The sequence below is a fragment of the Aythya marila genome, assembly GCF_965140915.1.
Source record: "Aythya marila genome assembly, contig: HAP1_HAP1_SCAFFOLD_221, whole genome shotgun sequence".
NCBI lineage: Eukaryota > Metazoa > Chordata > Aves > Anseriformes > Anatidae > Aythya > Aythya marila.
Genome location: NW_028137545.1, coordinates 237,430 through 254,048, shown reverse-complemented (window position 1 = coordinate 254,048; position 16,619 = coordinate 237,430). Strand labels below are relative to the sequence as shown.

The following is a 16,619-nucleotide window of genomic DNA, read 5'->3' as shown; positions in this document are numbered from 1 at the left end:
GCCCGGAACTGTCGTCCCCGTGCTGAGCCCTTAACGCAGCGCCCCAGAACCTCATCTTCCGCTATCTGCAGAACGTGAGTACCGCGGGGAGGGGGCGGGGATGGGGATTTGGGAGGTGTGGGGGGAGTGGGGAGGGTCTGGGGATTCCCCTCGGTGAGTTTTCGGCTCCTGGCCGTGTCCCGGGACGGGTTTGTGGGGGATGGAGAGCTGTGCGGCGTGCTGGTGGGCACAAGGAGCCCAGCGTTTCCCCCTCGTGTAGCCGGGCGTGCAGGGGTGTTCCCTTGTGACTGGAAACGTGTTCTTCACCGAATGTGTAGTATTCACCCGATGGTATAACGCTCAAATGTCAGATTGCTCATTGAAACTGCCCCTGAGAGTTGCTCCTCGGAGCGTTTGGGAGCTGTCGTGGCTGTGGCTAGCAGGTATTTCTGAACACATGAGAGAACAAAAGTGCTCAGTGTTTGTGGCCCGACTTACTCTCCTCCTTCGTTCTGCAGAGGTCGAGGATCCAGGTGTGGCTCTATGAGCAGGTGAACATGCAGATAGAAGGCTGCATCATCGTGAGTATCCGCACGTCCCCATGTTTCATCTTTCATTTTGCCTCATTCACAATCGTGTTTTTTGGTCAAGAAAAGTTATCACAAGGAAAAAAAGATTTGTACTTCTCTGCCCTTCCCCTCGCCCTGCCCTTCCCTCCTGCTCCTGAGCCCTTCGTCAGGCCTTGCTGGGCCCTCTGTCCGGCTGTCTGTCCGTCCATCCGACCCTCTGGCCATCTGTCCCACCACCCTGCCCCGTCCCTGCCCTCTCCCTAAGGAAGCAAAGAGTCCCCGGGCTGCCTTCTTGGGGGGAGGGGGGGAAGTGGGGAGGTTCTGCTGAGAAAAAAATGAAAGATTTCCCCCTTAACGGGCACCTTGCGAGTTCTTTCGAGTTCCAACCTTCTGCCTTCCTTCCGTAGCAGTGCCTCTAAGGGGTGCGCTGTAAGGCAGCCCTCATCTGGCGCGTTGCTCCTCCGTTCCCCCAAGGAACTGCCTTCAGGATCTGACTAACTCTGGATGCACCCGGTTGTCGCCTTAATTTCTCCTTTAGCTTGCTGAAAACAAGCCGGTTGGGTGACCTTTTGCGTTTCTCGCTTAAAATTTGGATCGAGGAGGTCTGTGTTTCCTTACGCTGATGTCCACGCTGAAGGTGCAGAAGGGTTCCGTGCTGTTGCTTGGGTCAGCCTTGTTGCCAGGTTCAGAATGTTTAGCCTACCGGTGCTTCGGTGCTGTTGGGCTGCACTCAGAGTGTGAGCTCTGGGCGTTATTTCTCAAATACTGCGTTATTTGAGCATACAGACCCAAGATATTCTGCGGAGAGGTGATTTAAGGCACATCAGAACCACCGCTGTGGCGTGTGCCAGCGTCGGACGCCCGTTCGAGTGATCAGGCGGAGCAGGTGAGTTGAATTTGGTGCTGGGTGGCGAGGTGGTGTTGGGGGAAGAGCTAGGCTAAGGAGAGCTTCCTCTTGCTCTGCCCCTTCCCATCTCAAATGGCCGCTTCCTGGGGAGATGGGTTCATTTGGAGGTTAACTACAACGTTACAGTGCGGATGAGGAATCATCTTTAGTCCTGTAGGTATTTGCTGCCAGGCCGCAGCGTTGATTTCAGAAATTGTATTTAAAAAAGGGAAAAGAAAGGAAAGATGTATTCTTTAACATACTCTCTTTTCTCGGAGAGTAGATGGAGGAGCTTCAGCAGTGCCCTTCCTCCGGAAACGATTCCCAGTGTCTGCTCAGACACTGAGGAGGAAAATGGAGGAGAGCCACCCGATAGAAATAAAGGAAAGAAGGGGTCATGGATTAAGGGAAAAGCACTACTTAAAAAATTGGTGCTCTCTAAAAACGGGTTAAGGGTTTGGGACCTGCAGGTGCTGCCTACAGCTGTGTGCGTTGCAGTCGTGCCTGTTGCCACTGAGCAAAACGGGGAGAGCTGCTTTGTCGAACGCAGCGTGTTAAAGCACGTGCCACTGCCTGGAAGAAAAGCACGGACTTCCCTCGTGTGGGACTTCTTCCCTAGCGAAATGGTTTCCCAAAAGCTGTGAATGTTTAAAAGAAAAACAAACAAACAAACAAACAAACAAAAAAATAAAACACCAACGTTGAGAGTGGTGAGGCAGATCCTCACGTGGGGACTCAGAATCAGCGGTGACATCACCATGCGAAGCATTGTGTGCGCTTCGGGTTGGGGCTGCTGCGAGCCTCGCAGCGGGGAGGGAGAGCGGATCCGGGGTGCCTCTGTGTCAGCCCTCTGCCCTGGTGGCTTCGTGAGCACTGAGAGTTTGACTCCTGTGTTCCCAGCTTTCGCTTCCGCACCTGCGGTGTGGCAGAGCCAGCGAGCTGCTTGCTCAGCTGGAGGAGGAAGAGGAGTGACCTCAACATTGCCGAGGTAAAGCACAATTACTGAAAAGATTTGGCAAAGATGTGGGTTGTACCAGCGCGGCTGCTGCAGCTGCAGCAGATCCTGGAGCATTGGAGAAGATAGAGAGGGGTTTCTTCATGAAAAGAATGCTGTTAAAAGTGTTTTCATGCCAGAAATTAGGATAAACGCCTCTGTTGTTTGACATCCTCTATTGAGCTGGCACATTGGCATTACAGCGTACCTGGCACGCTGTTTGTATTAAAAAAAAAAAAAGGTATTTTATTCAGGGCAGGCCAGAAACCTGCCTTGGCACTTGCACATCGCAGCAATGCTTACAGACCCTGCATCCTGGCTGCCAGGCCAGGATCTAAATCCGATGGTGCTGTTGGTAAACTGAAGCTCAGGAAGCGCTTCTGGGTTTTTCTGTCCTTCCATGTGAATTTTTACCCTGTGAAGATGGTGTATGAAGCTATTTTCGTAACAACAAATAGGTTTAAAAGCAGTTTCAGTTTAACATCTACACGCTTGGGTGTTATTAACAGAGCTTTGTATACTGAGCTGGTGCTTGGTAGGAGAAAAACCATCAATCTTACCTGGGAAACCTGGACCCCCTCAGCTACATACTGCTGTGAGGAAACTCAGATGTAAGAACACACTTAAATAACACCTCACCAGAGCTGTTGTGCTCCTGACCACCAAAGGCACCTTTTTCCAACACCGTCGTACTGGAAGTTGATGCAGCTGGTTCCATCCGTAAAGTGTGACTGTACAGTGCTGTAAAAGAACTATTTTTTCACAGCTTTGGAGAAAGTGAAGCAGAGAAAACCACGCATAACCACTGATACCTGGACCCCAAACTGCCACAGACTGACAGTGATGCCCACTGGATATCTCCTGATACCCTGCTGCCTTCTGACTGCTCCAGCAGAAGTCCCGTTTTAATTAGCCAGCAGGTCCCTCTGAGGGAGGGACTTTGCTAAAACTCCTGCCGTAGGAAGTATCCTACGGGAGCCAAGTTGCTAAACTGATGTGTGGTTTTCCCTTAACCCCCTCACCCCTGACTTTCCAGCTCCTGACGACACTGCCAACGTGTGCAGTGTCACCGTGTGCCATCTAGGTGCCAGCTGCCATGGTTTATATATTGTAAAATTAGTGATTTGGGACTCGTGAGCACTGAGGAGAGGCTAGCAATTGCTTAAGAGCTTTCCTTGTGTCGCTCTGGGGCAGGGAGATGGGTGAAACATCTTAGGCTTGAAAGTGATTCCCTGCAGAGTGACGTGCTCAGATCTGCACAACAGATCTGTCGTTTTGGTCACCTTATTAGATCCCTGCTTGAGAGGTTGCTTGCAAGAATCGATTCCTCTTCACCTTGATGTGTCAAGCTAAAGACAAATCTGTGCCGAAGCACTGTTTGATCAGACGAGTGCCTCGGTTCAGGATTGTTCTTTGACAGCTACAGAAACAGCAGGACGATCAGCGCCTTCAGGAACAGATGAATTTGATCTTGAGGCTGTCGTAAAACAGGTCCCTGAAGTTTGAAGACTCTTCAAATAGTTTGGGCCAGCAAGGAGCAGCTGTACGTGGCGGCTGCGGTAACTCGGGGCTCCGAGTCTCAGAGAGCGTGTTGACAGGTGACCCCCAGCTGGCTGCTGGAGGAAGCTGAGGCAGCGTTCAGCTCTAACCTTTGCCTTCTTGGCTGGCATCTTTGCACTCCTGCTGTCAGTGGGTGTTGAGTGTCCTTCCCGGCAGCCTCAGAACGTGCCCTCAGATGTAGGCAGCGTTTAGCAGCTAGAATTCCCTCAAATAGAAAGAGTACAAATGATGCGTTTTCTGCTTTTGCTTTGGAACTCTTAGCTTGAGGTTTTCCTGCAGGCCTTGAGGTTTCTTGCAGCAGCAGGGATGAGTTCTGTTAGCAAGAGGCTGTTCTGTGCTTCGACTGTGGGAAGATGAATGGTTACGTGTGCACCGTTAAATATAACTTGACAGCTAGCACACCGCACTTGCAGCCTGTGGGGTGCTTTAACAAGCAGGTAAATCAGCAGAGGCTGTTTTGCAGCCGGGGTGATGCTGGGTGATTAAAAAGCAGGGGCAGAACAAGGAGTTTCTAGTGTTTGTTCTTGCTTGTCATCCGACTCTCCACTTCCACTGTTCTTTAAAAAAACAAACAAACAAACAAACAAACAAACAAAAAAAAAAACAAGCAAGGGGTAAGCATCTTAATATCTTTATTATAAATGGAAGGCACAAAAGAGGCCAGCAACAGAGACTGTCCAAGAGAAATGCTTTGTGCTTTATAAACAAACAAGGAAGTACCCTTAGGTGGGTGTGATAATCCTCCTCTAATGCGTTTTTGGGGTGCAAAAATAGATTTGTTCCTTTCTTGCTCTTCTCTGCAGGACAAAGGCAGAATAGGCACTGCAAAGTTCGACCAGGGAGGTCAGTTTGTTCCGTACTGAGAAAGACAAGCCTGTAAAACAAACTAGACAGATTTTCTTTGTACTATTCATCTTCCTTCAGCAAAGGCAAAGCTTATGACACTTGTTGGTGTGTATTTCCAGACCCCCAGCTACTGGCACTGTAGCGCATCTCTAATTCTTTGGTACAAAAGGTTCAAAATCTCTTAATGCAAAAATTTTACCAGCACCCTGGAGCAAAAAAAAAGAAATCTAAAACCCTTACCAACTTCTATTACAGACCTGCTGAGTGCACCAGATTTACTCATTTTTATTCAGGCTTTCAGGGGCAACTTCAGTTGGTTTAGCGCTTGGATTGCTCTGTTAGCAGATGTCAGTTTAAAAAAAAAAAAGCTTTTGAGGTCCTTTTTAAAATGAGACTGCTATTTTGGAATTTGGAATACTGCAAGGTATCGTTGGTTTTGCTTTCTTCCCATTCCTTAGACCAGATCCATTCAGATTCTGAACAGCGTTCCCGGTCTGTTCAGGAAAATGGAAGGCAACAAGCAAAATGATGAGCTCCTTGGGCAGTCAAAAGAGCTAAATCTGGAGAGTGTTTTGAGTCAAACTTCCATGCTAAGGAGCACCAGTAATTGTTAGAAGTAGCTGCAGAGGAACCTGCATGGCACTGGGTGTGTTTCTGAAGGTGCTAAAGGTCCGAAGTGACGATTCCTATCCATACTAAAGAAGAGAAGGAAACCTTGCACTTAACTACTGTTTTTATTCCCTTTGTCCAGCAGTCAAAAGCAGTAACTAATATGAGAACCCAACTTTTCCTCTCTTTATTTTAGATTTGGGAAAATTCCCTGCCAAAACAATATTTCCTGGAAAATTCACTAGTGTTCGTGTGAGTAAAAGCTTCCAACCTTTTATTATTAATTTGTAAGAACTATTTCATCCACTTTTGTCCAGAAGAGTCAGAAATAATTTGCACAGAAATGTGCAGCGTTTTAATGAAAGGATTCAGAATCACTCTGAATTGAACTTTATCTGGTCTGGTTGCAGGTTTTGTGACATTTAGTGTCTTTAAAAAAAAAAAAAATCAAAATTTCTAGCTTCATATCAGAAAAAAAGAAAAAAAAATGCTTGTGGCGAAATAAAATCTGTTGCAGCTCTGCTCATCGAAAACTCATTGGCTGTTAAATTGGACCTAAGTCGTCTTCTCTAACCTTTCATGATCCTGCAGCAATGGATGATGATGGATATATGGATTAGGGAACAGCACGTGATGGCAAACCTGTGGTATTTGCTACAGCGCAGAAAGAAAAACCAAATTGCTTCCAAAAAATCAAAGTAATTCAAAATCCTTGGTATCATGCAGCCGTGCCACTGGTAAAGTGAGCATTCCCCTGCCTCTCAAAGCTTGCTGTACCCTTGATCTGCTGTCTTGCTGCTGTTAATTGATTGCAACTCTACGTGTCTGATCAGGGCTACGAGTTGTTCTCGATATGGAGATCATACAACATCTACTGTGCACGCTTGTGTGCATAGATATGTTTATCCTGTATGCATGTACATCCGTATGCATATTTGTGTGCTGGCCCCCAGATCCCTCATGTTACAAAGCATCGGCCTCGAAGGCATACTCATCAAAATCTTTTGTAGAGCCTCCATTTTTTTCTAGTTCCCTCAAAATGAGAGAATTTTTACACGCTCTCTGTGTCGAAAAGGCAAAAATTCTGATTTTCACTGTCGCTCTAGCTAACTTTCTCTCACTCCCTCCTCGTGTGTGTATAAACACAGATGTGTGTATGCGTATGCACATCTGTGGCTTTAGATGCACTGGTATGTTTTTTGCTGTACAGGTAATAAAGACGGGGAAAGGTTTTTGTGTTTTCTTAATAGGTGAAGAAATCTTGAAGACCAGAGATTGGAACATGCTGAATTTTAAATTAAAAAAAAAAAAAAAAGTTAAAAGTTAAATTGTCCGGCTGTGGAAGATGGAGCCTCATTTTTGCAGCCACTTTGAATCACGAGTTCATCTCTAAATGCACTGTTTTTTTGTTGTTTTTTGTTTGTTTTGGTTTTTGTTTTTTATTTTTTTGAAGAGCTAACTAACCCTGGCTGCATCCAGTCTGAGAGAGCATTCAAATGGACTTGCTTCCTCTCTTAGTTATAAGCTGTTTAAAAGCGCATCCTATGTTTGAATTGTGGATGAGAGGTTCCCTTGGCAAAGTGAGGAGGAAAATTCTTCCTACCCCTTTATTATTAATTCACGGATTCAGTCTTGGTTCGGCCTACAGGAGCAGTTAACTGGAAGCCTTTGAAGATCGATAACTTTGCTGAGGTTGTCCAGGTAGGTGAAATCGAAGACCCACAGGGCCTGGAACGTGCTGTTTAATGCGTCCTAACTGTGTTCTAGAGAAGTTATTTGTAGCCATAGTTGATTATTGACTTGCATGTATCATCAGGTGGTTTTTTAAGGAGTGACTCCGTTTTCAGGCTTCCAGATGTGCTCCAGGTCATATTATTGAGGATGTGGAAGAGAACGCTTGCTGACAAAGCTCCTGGCAGCTTTACAGAACTTTAATATTTAGTTAGTTCATGTAACAGCTGATTTCAAGGCTTTGCTCTCTTTGAGAGACTGATAACTTGATTTGATTAACTGAAGAAAGCTGGAAAAATGTCCGTTCCTCATTATTTTTCACTTGTTACTTTCTTTCGGGTTACTTTTAAAAAGAAGATTTCACTGATCACAAGCCAGTAGAAGACTTTCAGCCCAAGCAAGGGTGAAGACAGCTCTCTCCAAGAGCAGAGGAAGTCCCTGTGGAGAGAACCCGAGCTTGTTAGCAGAACTCGTCGGCATGTCTAAACAAGGAGACGATTGCTACTTCTATTTCTATTCTACCTGTAGCAAGGTATGGCTGGCTTTCCTTTGCTTTGCTTTTTTTCCCCCTTTTTTTCAGGAAGGAGTAGATTAGGAGGAGGAAGCACACTGGTCTTTGGTTAACTTGAGAACCAGATAGATTGTGAATTCAGTTGTAGCACCATTAGGCAGCAGCATGGCCATTTTTGAGGCTGTACTCTATTTTCCTTGTTGGTTTCCTTTTGGTTCCAGGGAGACAAATGTGCCTACCGCCACTGCGAAGCTGCTCTGGGCAATGAGACGGTCTGCAAGCTGTGGCAGGAGGGTCGTTGTTTCAGGAATGTCTGCCGATTCAGACACATGGAAATTGACGTGAGTGCCTAACAATGTGTTCTCAAAATAAATCCACAAAAGCATTTTTCAGTGCCGTAGGTGTACTGATTGTGCTTTTGCAGGATAGATTTGTTTGCTTCAAAATCATACTGGTTTCTGTTACCAAGAGAGGGGGTGGGAGGAAGCAGAGGGAAATAAAATCAATGCCTTAGGTATGTCTTAGCAAGATATTTGTTTATTTTTTTTTATTAGATGCTGACAGTTTTCTCAAGAGATGCAGAATAGCTGTTAAATAGACTGCTAAAACCTGCTGGAGCAGGGGGGTAATAAACAGGCTGTTCTATCCTCATGGGAGCAGGCTTGATAATGAACTATCAGGTGTCTTCTGACCCACAGTCCTTCAGATAACGCTGTTGTAGCTGCCTGGGGTAGGAAGTGGGGAAAGTTAAAGGTGCAGCAGAACTAAGTCTCCAAGAAGTAGTTCTAGACAGGGTTAACCTAGGCAATTTCAGATGTTCTTTTTCCCTCTGAATAATCCTAGTATAATCCTAGGTGTATTAGTTTAAGCCACCCTCAACTGATGTCTGAGAGTGCCTGTCTTCTCAAACTGAGTGATGACCAAACTAAATGTGCATAGTGGTTACAGCTTATGCAAACTTTGTGAATATGCCCAGAAATACTACACTTAACTGAGAAACTGACCTTTGGAATGATGTTTCAGCACTGTGTTGTGACAGCTGTCACGATCTGGAGCTGTGCATCTCTTTGCAAGCCTCAGGTGCATGTTATCACGAGCTTTTCTTTCTTTCTGTCTTCAGAAAAAGCGCAGTGAGATTCCTTGCTACTGGGAGAACCAGCCGGGAGGCTGTCAGAAAGCCAACTGTGCTTTTCATCATGCAAAGGGACGTTACATCGATGGACAATTCTTACCACCAAGCAAGAGTGAGTTTAGGTCCTTTTTCTTTAAGCGCTGAAGAATTAATTTTGAGTAGTACTTAGTGGGTGCCAATCCTGTAGGGGGCGTCAGGTAACTGTTCATTTGTGAGTGCAGGAAAAGGTCTGCAGTCATAGGTGTACTGCACCGAGTGTACTGCTGGTGTTTGTTTTCTGCTTTCGTGCTCAGCTTCTCTTTGCTTAGTGTGATGTTTGCCTTGCAGTTTGCTTCCTGTTGTTTCCTCTTTTGCTGGGTGGTAGGGAGATGTGTTGTTGTTCGAAGGGAAGTCATTGTTCACGGCGTAAGCAGTGATGGGATGGGCAAAAGGAGATGCTGAACTCGTTGTCTGTGCGGGTTATCTGCCTTTGCTACCATCTCTTTGCATTGTGGTCAAAGTTTTAAACTGCCATATTACCGATGATCCTCCTCTTCCTCTAGCTACACTGCCAAGTCCGCCTGAGTGCGCGGACAATGATCTGAAAGTGGCTCAGATGTCACTGCAGCAAAACAAACTTTCTGTCCAGTCAAATCCCTCTCCACAGCTAAGGGGGTGACGAAAGTGGAAAACTCTGAAAATGTCCCAAGCCCTACACACCCTCCAGTTGTAATCAATGCTGCAGATGATGATGAAGATGATGATGGTGAGCATGTTTTGGTTCTTGGAAGGAATTTGTGCTGTAAATGATTGTGTAAATCTTTGGTTCTTGAAGGAATCTGTGCTGTAAATGAATGTGTTAAATCTTTGTTTCTTGAAGGAATTTGTGCTGTAAATGAATGTGTTAAATCTTTGGTTCTTGAAGGAATTTGTGCTGTAAATGAATGTATAAATCACAGATGACCTGAGGTCTGACTAGCAATAGGGCAGGCAGTCTGGCCAGGTCACTGGTGGCTTTGTCTGGCAGTCAGTGGACAGAAGCTGAAACGTTGGAGGAAAGCTTAGAACCACTCCTGGCTTTAGCTGGTCTTTTGTGTAAAGTTCTATGTGAAACTAGGAAGGAAATTTCTTTTTTCTGTCTGAAGAGCAATGTGTTGTGTAGTAGTTAAAGCTGCAGAGAGAATCTAGAGTCCTAGATGTTTTGTCCTAGTGTATTCTACTTAGGAGTTCATCAGGTCAGTGTAGCTGTTTAAAAACAAACAAACAAACAAACAAACAAACAAAAAAACAAAACAGCAACAAAGTTTTTTATATGAACCATGGGCTGAAGTGTCACTGCATGAGCTACGTAATCATGACCAACCTGGTCTATGCATAACTGAATCGATTTTTCCCCTTCAGACCAACTTTCTGAGGAAGGAGAAGAAACTAAAACTCCCGTCCAGCATCCAGCTGCGGAAGGCAAAAATGGATTACGGGTGATTTCCACTCGGAAAGGCAGTTCTACTACTACTAAACAAGGTATGCCAGCACCTTAGTAGGATAAATCAGAAGAACTTGACAGTTAAGTCAAAAGCAGCGTGGTGTAAAAACACAACAAAATGTAGGGGTGCTGAATGGAGTCGGTTATTTCCATGATCTCATTTCTGCCATTAATACCATCATGTGCCCATTGGGTCAGAAAGGTGAACTCCTTTTCTTTACTTTTGGAGAACAAAACAGGGCCACAGCATGGAGTTTAAATGGCTGCACGTGCAGCCTTGCAACCACTGTTGATAAGCCATATCTAACAATAGAGGGATCTAATATCGTGTAAATGGATTAAAATTAAAACTACATTTTGAACCCTGAAGGATGAAAGGAGGGGCAAAATGCCATTGGTTCTATGGCTCTTTCACTTGTGAGGAGTGTTGACAGGCTTTATTCGAAATACTTCAGAAAGTTCCTGAGCGCTAAGAAGCCTGAGGACCTGTGGTCCTCAGTGAGTGCCTCTAAGCCTGTCTCATGAACTGTTTCCTGTTTTCAGAGGGCAATCTGAATTTTGGAATAAAAACACTTGAGGAAATCAAATGGCAGAAGATGAAGGAAAAAAATAAGAGACACGGTGGTGAGTTAATATTGCCTACTTTCTTATCCTGTTCACGGCAGGTGATGGTGACTGGGAGCTGCTTGAGGGACAGACTTCCATTTTTAGCTGGGGGCATAAAGCAACCTGATTCTCAGCCAGCTGGTATTCTAAATGGGAGTTCAAAGGGCAACCAGAGGCAAATTAGTCACCTCTCTTCTTTACATGCTCTGCTTGCTGTATTTTTGACAGTAACAAGTCATTTAAAGTTTTTTGTTCTTTGTGATAGTTTTTTATGTTGGGTAAACTTCCTTACGTTTTGGTTGCTCTGAACAGAAGGTTCTTCAAGATCTTCTCTTCGTCCCGTTGATTCTATGATTTTTCCTGCTCCAGAAGAGGAAAACGTCCGGACAGTGGTGAGAACTGTGACAGTGTCTTCCAAGAAAGGTAATAATGAATGCTTTTGTTTTGATTTCATTACTCCTAAACTGGAGGGTTAAGCAATAATTAAAACAATTCACCCATGTTAGCCTTCTGGTGCTGCCTTCTGTTCAAAACGTGCTTTTATGCTTAAAGTCCCTGGTTGTACTGGAAAGATTTGGTGCTCAGGTTAAGTGCAGTGGCAGGAGAGAAAAAAAAAAGTGTCAGTATGCCAATAGGGGGGTAACTGAAAACCAGAAGAGTAACGAGAAGAGCGAGCTGTAGAAGCCAGTGCTATATAAGAAGCAATTTCTGAAGCATTAAAGAGGCGTACAGTGGCAGGTGTGGACACAGTATGACAGGAGTTTGTGTATAAATTGTTTAGAGCTGTGCAAATGCCTTTTAAAGGGAAAAAAGTGTGGAAGTACTTTTACTCGTAGACATTCACCTTAGAAAGGAATATTTCTCAGCATTTGCACCTAAGAATATTCTGCTTGCTTATGCAGCTTTGTTCTGCACAAAGTATAGGTGTCAAGCAGACTCAGATTCACTCTCCACTATCTCAGCTGGAATTTGAAGCAAGCACTGAGACTATTAATATTTTTTTTCCATGTTAATTATAGTTAAAATATGAGTTTATGTGGTTTAGCTGTCAAAAGAGTGTCTGACTGGGGTTTTTTGGACATGGGCTAACAGGATAATATTTCTGTTGGCTACTGGTTTCTGTGAAATAGAAAAAAAAATTCCCTTTTGTTTTAGGGGAGGAACCTGTGGTTCGAGTAGATCTTGCTGATAGACAAGGAAAACGGAAAGCCTCCGCGGGTGAGAACTTTTTACGAGCTGTTACGTAGGTGCTGCCTTCTATATATGACTGCATTAAAGAGTATTTGGGATGTATGAAAGGAAAATACATTGCAGTGGAGATCTGTGTTGACGGCAGAAATGGAAAAAAAAAAAAAAAAATCATTTAGCAGCTGAAAGGCAATTCTATGAAAATATGCTTGAAAAAGAGAAGCTTATTGTTGACTGTTCTCAAACCTTCCTGCAAAGAAAAGTTCTTACAATATTCCTTGTTTTCTCTGAAGATGATGTAAGCAGCCTTCCAGTGAAGCGCAGCCTTGCTGAAAGGCTGGGGAAGAAGGTAGAGGCTCCGGGAAATGCTGACAAAGCACCCAAGAGAGAGACAGGTACTAAACGGGCATCTGGATTGGATTCCTGGGTTTCGTATTTAGTCTTTCTGTTTGTCCTTTTCCAGTGATGTTTCTTTTTGCATGTTGGCTGAGGTCGTAATCACTGGGATTCAAAGTCACCTTTCCTGTCTTGTTTTGAAATGTGAACCTGAAGTTGACATTATGCAGCCTCCCTAATTCGTTCTTTTTCTGTTTTGCAGTTCGAGTTCCCAAGTCTCTGAAGGACAGGCTGGGATTACCTCCTAAGCAGACCAGTACTGAGAGAGGTAACAGCTAGATATTAAATATGCTTTCTCCTCCTTCCTTTCCACGAACTTGGACTGCTTTCATACATCCCTACAAACTAATTTAAACGAAAACAAAGAACTGACGCCTCTTGCTTGAGTGCTGAAGCTCTTCTGACAGCCACTATCAGAACTCTGGCTCTAGGTGTGTGTTTATTTTCTACTTGTGCCTTGTCGAGGTTTTTAGCTGCTTCTGTGAACCGTTACGTACAATTAGAATAGAACCACTGCCAGGAGCAGGAATTTGAAATGCAGTCTGAAAAAGTAATAAAGTAAAGCAGCATTTCTGTGTAGCAGTTCTCTCTGGATAGGGCTGGTCTTCAAAATACAAGTGGCTCAGAGGAGGAGGAGAATGTTGTTCTAAGGATTGCATTGTTCTAAGATGCATTATTGGGAACGCTCAAGATGAGTTTTCCTTAGTGCTCTGACAAATTTTGGAGACTTAAAATATTGCTGGACTCTCTTTAAATGTTGGTGCTTCTCCTCATTTCTTGATGATGACAGGGAAGGCTGCCAAGCCGATGGGAGAGATCCATGTGAAAACACTGGAGGAAATCCGTCGTGAGAAAGCTCTTCAGAGACGCGAAACTCAAGCCAAAGCCGAGGCTGAAGGGCATGGTAAAACTGAAGATTCCAGCGCAGGGGCAAGAGCTGCTCGTGCAGGTCGCATCCAAACTTTCTCTGAAGCCTTGTCCGAAAAAAAGAATAATCGCTTGGTAGAAGAGAAGAAAAAAGCAGGAGAATGCCATAGCAAGAGCAAAATTCAGGGTGAGTCCAAGAAGCAGCTCGCTCTGTCCGGGCCCAGCAAAGGGCAGGCGAAGGAGCCGGCAGGAAAAGTCAAGCCGGAAGGAGAAGTGCGTGTTAAAACCTTGGAAGAAATAAAGCGTGAGAAAGCTCTGCGGATGCAGCAGAGTGAAGGAGATGTGCCAGCTCCCTCAGCACAACCCGGACCTGCCCCAGCAGAGCAGAAATCTTTATGGAGCACAAAACTAACAGGTAATAAGATGCTTTAATGCCTGCCCCAGTGAGGTGCTTCCCATATTGAGCAAGTTCAGTTTGCTCAGGATCTGCTTCATGGATAAATGCTGAATGGCTTGCACATTGTAGCCTTTCTCTCTCTCTCTCTCATGGGACACAAGGAAATAAATGCACAAAGGAAACAAGTACCCAGCTTTCTTTATTTCTGCCGTTGACAACACTTTTTTTTTGTCTTTTTTTAAAGCACCTGAAAAAGAAGAAAAGAAGGCAGTGGAATTGAACCGGCCTTTTCCTAAACTTTCCTCTGGACCTGATGTACAGGTGAGTCCTCTGTGAAGACACACATACATTCGTACAATTTCTGATAATTCTGACAAGTTTTGTTACTCACCGTGTGCCACCCTCTTGAGTGTGTTCTTACCCTTCAGCAGCTGGTAGGAGCTGCAGTGCAGTCTAAATCCTATCGCCAGCAGCATTTCCAGACAACTCTGTAATCCTCAAACTTGGAATCAGTCTGTTTATACCACAGCAACAAAGAAACCCTGTTAGCACCAGCTGAAATGTACACAGTTAACGTGGAGGGAATTCTTTTTGTTCTTACTGACTTGATCTGTCAGACATGAAGGATTTAATACAGAAGGCCAGAGTTCTGTGTTCAAGGAAATCAATCTGTCAGTGGATACTGTATAGGGGAACTTGTATGACTTTCTGCTGCTTAAAAAGAATGTGATAAATAGATGTACAGCAGAACATCCTATCTGTTTAAAGAAGCTTGCCATAGTGGATATTGCAGATATGTGAGACTGTGTCCGTAGTAAAGCATGGCTCTTGTTACAGGCAGAATTTTATGGAGAAAAAAAAACACAACAGTAACCTGAACGAGATTAATATGCTGTTCCACATCAAGACCATTTTGGAGGGATTGCTGATCAGATTTTCTTAACGAAATCTCCACGGATTTTATTTATTTTTTTTGTCCTATTCATGCACTCCTTTTCTTTCCTTCTAGCCCACTCAGCAGAGTGGAACTCGTAAATGTCCAGAGAAGAGCTTTGAAGAGAGACGGTGGGAGAAGTGGCAACAGAGAAAACAACAAGAGAAGCTTCGTCAGGAGGAAGCTGCTGTCAAATCTACTGCTGGCTTCTTTAATACTGAACCAGCAGGGAAAGTGGCAGCTCAATTTCAGGGCCAGGAAGCTAAAAGTAAGTGTTGAAGGTTAAGAGTTACTTAGGTTGTCTTCTGAAATACAGACAGAAGATGACAATTCTCATGCTGTAACTCTGGCTGGGTGCATTTTGCCACGCAATGCTACGAAGCGAAGGGTGTACTTTCTTTTTCTTAGTTTGTTTCTTTTCCTGCCAGCCAGATGTTAGGTAAGGAACGGGAGACTAGAAAATGCCACTACAAATGTGGACTTTGTAGAACAACTTAACTGTGGGACATCACTGCAAGGGAGAGGAAGCTGGTACAACAGTTGCATACACTCTTGTCCTACTATAACTGCTGCTTTTTCCTTTCCTAGCGGGAGCAGGACTTTAAATATAAAAGCTGTCTATATTTGTGAACCTAGCTTGCACTTAGGATTGCTATGTGTCGGAGGTGTCCCTTGTCCTGGATTATTATTTACTGTAGCTCTTCGGTTTCTTTGTTCCTTTGTATGGCTTGTTGGTAGACAGAGTTTCCTATGTGGAAAAGATTCCTGAGAATCCAGGCAATGGCGGTGTAATTGTGCTGGCCAAATGCATTTAAGTGTGTAGAAGGACTGTGGAAATGATTAAGAGAACCTGGATTTTTCCTGAGGCAGAGCAAGACTGTATCAGTTCTCTCTTGCTTTTACTCTAGCCAACTTTATGACACCTGCGAAGCCTTCGCGTGGGAACGTCACTTTCCCCAAGAAGAAGGCACTGAAACGTAAGGCACCTGGGAGTTATCCCTCTGCCATAGCAGCTGTGGAACTACAGACTGCCTTTGATGCTGACATGATGGGACCTCCAGCCAGAAAAGCAGCCATGGTAAGGCCAGGGGCTAATGCAGCGATGGATCCCTTGTTAAATTTCTACCCTCCTCTATTTGAAAAGGTGGAAAACTCAAACGTTCTGCAGGCCTTCTGTTTCCTTTGAAATCCAGTAGCTGTCTCCAGGATGCTTGTAGAACCCTTCTGTATTTATGAGATGAATGGCACTCTTTAACCGGTACTCTGATGCTGTGATTTCTCTGGTGTGGGGGATTTTGTCCATTAATGCCATGTTCTTAAAAGACACCAGATCATGAGTAACCTCCAGGTGAATGTGAACTTTCTTCAGGAGCACCTTGGTTTTGTATTTTGGCCACGGCTCCGCAATGCCAGAGGAGAAGCAGTGTGGAGGAAAAAGCTATTAAGGAATCTTTTACCCATGTGTCATAAATACTGTTTTGCTGCTTTCTAGGGTGTTTCAGACGTGCCGGAGCACGTCCCAGCCATCAGACTTGAAGAAAATCCCCCAAACAGGTGACAACCCCAACTTGCTCTTTTTCTTAATCAGTGTATATCCCCAGGGAAACATAAGTTCTGTCACATGTGGGAAAAAATGAGGGTTCTGAGATAATTAAAGCCCAAATCCATCAAAGGAATAAGTCACCTGAAACCACTTTCTAGCAGCTAGCAGGATTGCTTAATTAGGCTTTCTTGAAATGCTGCAAGTCAGCACAGCTTTCCGGTGACTTCTTGGGTTGTCTGAATACCTGAACGAGGATGAGGTGAAGTTCTACTTCCTCGTGAGGTGATAGATGATGAGTAGTGTCCTCTGCCTTTTGGTCCTCAAGAATGCCACCTCAACTCCAGGTGCCCTGGCTTCACAGATAAACCCCCAGACTGAAAAATGTACCTGGTAACGCATCGGGCTCTAA

At 44.6% G+C, this 16,619-nt stretch overlaps 1 pseudogene across 1 annotated transcript; it reads left to right on the top strand.

The window, feature by feature from the left end:
* The first annotated feature begins 7,652 nt into the window (after window positions 1–7,652).
* On the top strand, window positions 7,653–13,768 carry LOC309890728 (zinc finger CCCH domain-containing protein 11A-like; annotated as a pseudogene). Its single transcript has 8 exons — window positions 7,653–7,706; window positions 7,907–8,026; window positions 8,806–8,929; window positions 9,360–9,562; window positions 10,198–10,317; window positions 10,823–10,881; window positions 12,683–12,737; window positions 13,260–13,768. The product of its transcript is annotated as a zinc finger CCCH domain-containing protein 11A-like (transcript).
* The last annotated feature ends 2,851 nt before the right edge of the window (window positions 13,769–16,619 follow it).